The sequence below is a fragment of the Megascapheus bottae genome, unplaced genomic scaffold, assembly GCF_031878675.1.
Source record: "Megascapheus bottae isolate mThoBot1 unplaced genomic scaffold, mThoBot2.hap1 HAP1_SCAFFOLD_69, whole genome shotgun sequence".
Classification (NCBI taxonomy): domain Eukaryota; kingdom Metazoa; phylum Chordata; class Mammalia; order Rodentia; family Geomyidae; genus Megascapheus; species Megascapheus bottae.
The window spans coordinates 317,301-324,453 of NW_028327710.1; positions in this window are offsets into that span (position 1 = coordinate 317,301).

Here is a 7,153-nt window from a genome sequence, read left to right on the forward strand (position 1 = left end):
TTTAATAGTTAGCAAAGTAAATACAATGAATACTTGACAAGAATCATGAGAGCAAGATAAAGAGATGTCTTTTTAGGAAGGGGACAGGGAAGCTCTAAATCCAGACTGGCCTCCAAGTTGCCTTCAGACAGTAATTCTCCTTCAGAGTCCTCAGAAGGGTCTCCTTCCTCATGAGAAACAGAATGTCCTTCCTGAGTTAAGAGGGGGATGGATTCTGGTTTGTCGAATGGAGATTGAGTCTCTTTTAGCGAGATGGATGGGTCTGGATATTCTGTGAGGATGGATTCATTTTCCTCCAATGAATCCAGTATTGAGAGTACACTTGCTGCTTCCCATGGGAACATTTTCCATGAGCCCAGCGTGTGCCCCTTCAGCTTGCACAATAAGTGGAGTGTTACTCTGACTCAGATGGACTGACTCTGGGTGGAGTGTCAAAGGAAACGGAAGGAAATCTGGCTGCTCTTTTTCTTCCTCCATAGTATCTGCAGGTTCAACTGTGTCACACATGGGGTTCAGAGCAAAAGGTATATCCACAGGACTCTAAACCTGTTTGGTAATTTCTACAGAAGGCCCATGGTTTCTGGAGTGCAGTGATGAATCTCAGTCTCCATCAGTCACCAGCTCCATTGGTGGGTTTTTCATCCGGAGTTCAGGATAAGCTCTTCCACGATGACCCAAACCTAAGAATGGAAATAGGTACAGAGTGGACAGAGTGGACTCTGCAAGTTGAAGTGTCACTCAACTTCCATGAGGATCTAATGGAGGAACCTGTAGAACTGGAGTTTGGACTGAACACTGAGGTGGTGTAGGGTATTTGTAATGAGTGCTTATTCCCGAGTCCTTTCAGAGGACAAACATTACCTGTCTGACACCACCCATAAAGGGCATTTTGCCAAGCTCTGTAGAAGTAAGGGCCAACCAATATCTAGACCACATGGGCTTCCTACTCACAGGCTCTGAGGCACCCACACCAGGACTTCTACTTTTTCTTAGTCTTACTGGTCGCACATTCCTCCAGCTGGTCAAAAAGTATGTGTTTAGAAGAGCAGGTCCAAAGCCGGCATGTGGAGCCTCATATAGAGCTTGAGTTGTGTCAGGGTGTGGCAGTTCTTGAACTCGTAGAAATCACTGGGGTAGAAGTCCATTCACATCGTATAGATGGGACACATGATGCTGTGGGCACATTCGGTACAAGGAAAGTGAGAGCCTTCTCTCTCCATCCTGAGCCTTCTACCAAAGCCCCTTTCTTGCAGGACTCTAATGCTGTGGCTGTCCTGCAGAGATGTGCACTTATGTGCTGGGAGGGGGGTAAGAGACACTCGAGAACATGATGACTTTTACACCCCACTTCCAGAAGCTTCTGAGAGAGGCCTCTATGCATCTGTCCAAAGTAAACGCACCTTAAATTAACTAAGTAAATGCTCTAAATAAATCAATAAGTGAATGCTCTAAATAAAGAACTAAATGCTCATTCCTCTAATCTTAGCCACCCAGCAGGCTGAGCTCTGAAGATCACAGTGGAAAGCCAGTCTAGTCAGTAAAAGTCTAAAGGCACTTGTCTTCAATTAGGCAGCAAAAAGCCAGAAGTTGACCTATGACTCAAATGGTACAGTGCTAATTTTTGAACACCAAAGGGATGGCATTTAGACCTGGGTTCAGGTTCAAGTGGCAGCACTGGACCACACACCAAAATGTAAATGCTTTCAGGTTCTAACAGGCAAAGCTATCACAATCCCTCCCTGATGGCTCAAAAGTGATTCAGCCCCCAGCTTTTCCTCTGACTCCAGTATTTCACAGGCCTCCGCCATTAGTACTGACACCTCATTTCTTACTGGGAAATGGGATTTCCCAGGATGTCACCTAGGTGAGGGCTGCAGTTGGGAGCCACTTACTCATGCCTGAAATCCAACTTCTCAGTAAGCACACTGTTGAGACTCCAGTAGCTTGTGAGGGAAATGAAATGGCATGGTGTCCCAGTCATAATAAAGTAGTTTGTGCACTTGTATCATGCTTAGCTTCCCTGTGAACACCCCAGTGAACCAAACAGGCTCAGAGAGGAGCCAAGTATTCCAAGACTTGGCCAGGAGGGGTGAGCAAACCTGGGTTTTGAGGGGGAACACTCACTTTTTCAAGAGAATTTCCAGCAACTACTACATTGTCCTCCACTATTTGAAATTGTGCAGGAATTTTCCCACATAAAAGAGATCACCTTTCTGGTAGGCAGGGATCAGCTTTGTCAGCAGCATCTCCAACAGGCCTTCTTCCAGGATCCATAGGTTACAAGGCTCATTCAGAGTCTGAGCTGACTTACCATCACACTATGTTGGCAAAACAGTGGATATTTCAAACGTAGGAATGGGACCACACTTCACACTGAGGAACTGGAATAGAGTAGATTGGAAATGACACACTCTAATCTCAGTAGAGTCACTTGAAAGCACACAAGAAGGTTGTAGTTTGTGGGCAGGATGATGGGTTCAAATAGGTTTCCTCTCAATATACCTCATCTGAGTTGCCCTGGAGTTTCCTGGCTTTCTTCCTAGAGAAATGCCTGATATACGGGAATTTTGGCTTGGCACTGATCCAGCATCTACTTCTTCAAGTGAGACATCCATATCTCTCATGCCTGAGATCCGAGCCTCCTGACCTTTGGCAACAGCACAGCAACATCTTTCTGGTTCCTGAGCCACAGGCCAAGGGAGCTGGCTTGAGCTGTTTGTCACATACAGTGGCTTGGTTACCAGGGTTCCATATTCTGTTCCATTGTGAGGGAGGTAGGGTCACATTTCAAGGCTCAATGACCAAAGCTCCTTGCTCACAGAAGACCTCCCCAAAGACATACTGGAGGCTGAATCTCCCTTCCCACCTCACATATGGATGTAGTAAACAGCACACCTTTTTGTTCAAATCCCAAGTCATTAACTAGGCGTAAGTGCTGGCCTGGTCTCAGGCTCAAGGAGCCTTTCTTAGGTAAGATCCAAACTTAACTGTCACTATTCCCCTTACCCTTCACAAGACATTTTGCTTCACAGTGCCTTCTCAGCTTGCATTTTGCCTCTTGCACATTTTTTTGCTAGTCCTGGGACTTGACCTCAGAGCCTGACCATTGTTCTTAGGCTTTCTTTAGGCTATAGCTGTCCCACCAAGCCACAGCACCACTTCCAGCGTTTTCTATGTATATGGTACTGCAGAATCAAACCGGAGTCTTTTTGTGTGGTAGCCCAGCACTCTACAAATAGATGAAACACCCAGGCCATCTTGCACATATTTTTCACTCCAATCTACTAGGACGTTGTTAGGTTTCTGTATCCTAATCTATTTTTCTTCCTGATGAATATCTGTGCTGTCATCTGTAAAATGCAAGTGGGAAAATCACAGAAGCATTGGTGACATAAAAAAAGTCTTACAGACATAGATAAGTGTTCATTCTTTGTTTGAGAAAGGATATTTTGATATGATGATCATGACTATTTATAAATACTTTATCGGGGTTTAGAGTTTGGCCCAGTGGTAGAGTGCTTGCCTAGCATCCATGAAGATCTAGGTTTGAGTCCTTAATATCACACAGATATAAAAATCCATATGGCAATGTGGCTCAAGTGGCAGAGGGCTAGACTTGGGAAAAGCCAAGAGCAGTGCTCAGGCCCTGAGTTCAAGCCCCAGGAATGGCAGAGAAAACAAAAGAAAAGAAATGTGCTTTTTACAAGTTATTCACTCACAGCATTTGACTCTGCATTCTTCACTTCTGCATCTTGTGACTTATCCCTTTCCCTCAATGTAGACAAGAAAAACAGATTTTATTACTTGCTATCCTGTTGTCCAATCTTTGGATATTAATTCAAAATACAATATTGCCTGAGATATTGTGTGTGCGTGTGTGTGTGTATCTGCCTATGTGTGCATGCACACATGTGTACAGGGTTTAGGGCTTACTCGTAGGGCCTGTGTGATAACCCTCAGCATCTTTTCCTCAAAGGTATTGGTCTTTCACTTCTAGCTTATTATAGCTAATTGGAGTTGAGAGATTCACTCAATTTCTTGCCCTGTGCATTGGAACCCAGTGCTGGGTTTTCATATTGTTAATTGTAGCTATAGAGAAGGCTGAGGTCTGGGGATCCTCGTTAGAATCCAGCCTCTTAAAGAAAGTCACTGATAGAAATCTTTATCTTCAGTTAAGCACGAATAAATAAGGCAAAAGTGGAACTGTGGCTCAGTTCCTCTTGTAGCAGCCATGAGAAAATTAGTAATTGGCAGCACCTGGTCCCTGAGAGAAATCCTTAGCACTGGTTCAAAAAAAGAAAGAAAATAATGAAAAAAATTAAAACTTGCTGAGGAATCCATAAGGATAAACGTGCCTGTGAATAATCTTGTCATTTCAGATTCCCTCAAGAGCTTATGTCTCTCTATATTTTATCAAGTTTTTTTAAAGATATTTACATATTTTCTATCTTTCTTAAACAGAGATAGCCATCCACAAAACACACACACAAATTCTCACACAGTATACCACCCACCCATAAATGTCTGGCTATGTATATATGTATAGTCATATGTATTGATCTGTCTCTCTATACTAATGTATAAATGCATAAACATATGTATTTAGACAAACAGGAAACATACATAGATAGGTCTCAGGCATTTCCAGATTTTGTGCAAGTCTTCTGAGTGCAACTTACCATTGTATTGTTTGTCAAGATAGAGTCCCTCTGACTTTTGGCCAGCTCCTTGTCCTTTGATACTTTTTTCTGCCAGTCCTCGGTTTTGAACGCTAGGCCTGGATGCTGTCACTGAGCTTGAGCTTCTTGCATTCAGTAGTTTATTGCAGATAAGAGTCTCATGGAGTTTCTGTCCTGGGCTGGCTTTGAATTGTGATCCTCAGATCTCAAACTCCTGAGTAGCTAGGATGACAGTCTTGAGCTACCAGTACCTGGTTCCTTTGCCTCTTTTACCCTTTTTTTGGCCCCACCACAGCCATGGAATCTACCTCCCTATGTTCTCTCCACCTGCCCCCAGACAGGGGTCTGACAGATGCTTTCCACCCATTTATTCATGTCCTCCTCTGTATTGGCTGACAGCTAAGACATGCACTCACTTGTCTGGATGCCAAACACAAAGCCATGTGATTGTTTCTCAGTCTGGAACATCCTATCAGATTTATAGCACCACAGAGGGTCAGGTTGATGCTCCTCCAGGGCTTCTTAAATTGTTCTCATATTAATCCACAACACGTTTGTCATCACTTGTCCAGCTAATTCATGGACTAAACCAGCATTCCCTACAAACTTAGATCCCAATACCATGAGGACACTCAAGGGTGCATTCGGAGTGTGACCTGCAGGTGGATGTGAGCCTGTCTAACTTGGAGGGGATTTCTCCACCACAGGAAATGGAATACAAATTTAGAATCTGCTTTCATGAGGTGACAATCTCTGGCAGATGTTCTTATCAAATGTGGCACTGCCTACTTCCAGCTTAAAACATGGGTTGATGACCCAGCATAACAGAGAATTTATTCACCCCGGCCCAACACATAGGCTGGGACCCTGAACTTTCAGGTAGCATTTGGCTTTGAAGGTCATGAGATCTTAGTCTACAAATGATGAGCCCCCTCCCGTGAGGCATAGCAAACGGAGCCAAAGTGCAACCCAGTTAATCACCAGATCAAGCTTCCCTTCTTCAGTAGGATATGTTTTGAAAACTGTGCATACCTTCTGTTTGAAGCGAGTCCAGAAAGGAAAGTCCATGAAACTCTCATTTCCAGTTAACTGCCAAGAAAAAGCCAAAGATAGAGATGAAGCTCAAGAGAGGTAGAGAGCCATCTGAAAGAATGGTTTCACCCTGCAACATCCTAATTATCTGATCTTGAAAACATCTCTGCGTGCATCCCAGCATGCAGCCAGCATCTGGGGGTGACAGTGACCCCTGCGCCCATTGGCAATCTGCATTGTCTCTGACATCTGTAATGTGAACCTCATTCTGTTGGGTTTATGAAGCGGTGTCAACCCTGCAGAGGGAACCAACTGTGCCCTAACTCCCTCTGTCCCCTGGGGCCCCTAGCATTCCCCCATCTGCACCCCTCCTGTGGCTTCTGATCCTAGGGAGCCCTCCTGCTCTGTCCAACACTCACATGAAATGCATATTTCTTCTCCTGGGGCAACTTCTCCACAGAGAGTACATGACATGCCCACTCTCCAGGCACGGGGAGATCCTGCCAAAGTAGCAAGTTAGTGATAAGGACATAAAGTGATGAATAGTGTTTTAGATCCTGATGGTAGACAGTCTGTAAAATCCAAGGGAGAATGGAATTGGAGGGGATCACGGATCAGGATGTGGGCATGGAGCTTCCCTGCCTAGGGGGTGGGGGAAGTCACAGGCTGGAGGATGCACAGGATGATCCATGGGCCCTGTGCAGCTACTGGGTCACCCCCTTCTGCATCTCAGCCTTTGGCTTTGAGCTCTGTGATCGTCAAGATGTGCACAGTCTGTACTCTGGCTGGCAGAAGAAAGGACCCTGGGAAGACAATTGTAGACCCTTTGTGAGTGTAGGAAGGGGTAGGCTGGACACCCAGTCCAAGAGGAGCTAAAACTGGAGTTGAGGGGTGTGCAAGGATTGGGTGTGAGGGTTGTGGGCAGTCACAGTCACGGCAGAGGTGGCTCTGTCTGTGGGGTGAGTGCCTCCCTGCAGGCACAGCACTGGACATATCAGAGATCCACATGAAAAGGAAAAGCTGGAAATGGCACTATGGTTCAAATGGTAGAGCATCAACCTTGAGCAAAAGAGCTCAGGGACAGTACCCAGGACCTGAGTTCAAGCCTCATGACTGTAAAAGAAAAAGAACCAGGACTATGAGAGGGAACCTGGTACTCTCTTGGTCTAATCAGACACAAGAAGAGGCTGGGATAGGCTGTGGAAAAACACAGAGAAATCTTCCCCCAGCTCATCCTGTCCTGCATGCAGGGACAGCCATGTAACTAGGGCTACGGTGAGATCATCTTCACCCCTGTGCTGCCATCTGAATTGTAGGCCTCTGTCCTGGCATGGGGTGTCCTGATGGCTGAGCAGGTGCCCTAACCCTAGATTTAGAGCAGCCATTGACTGTGGTAGCTAAGGAAAGATCTGTTCCATAGCTATCAGGCCACCCAGCATGGG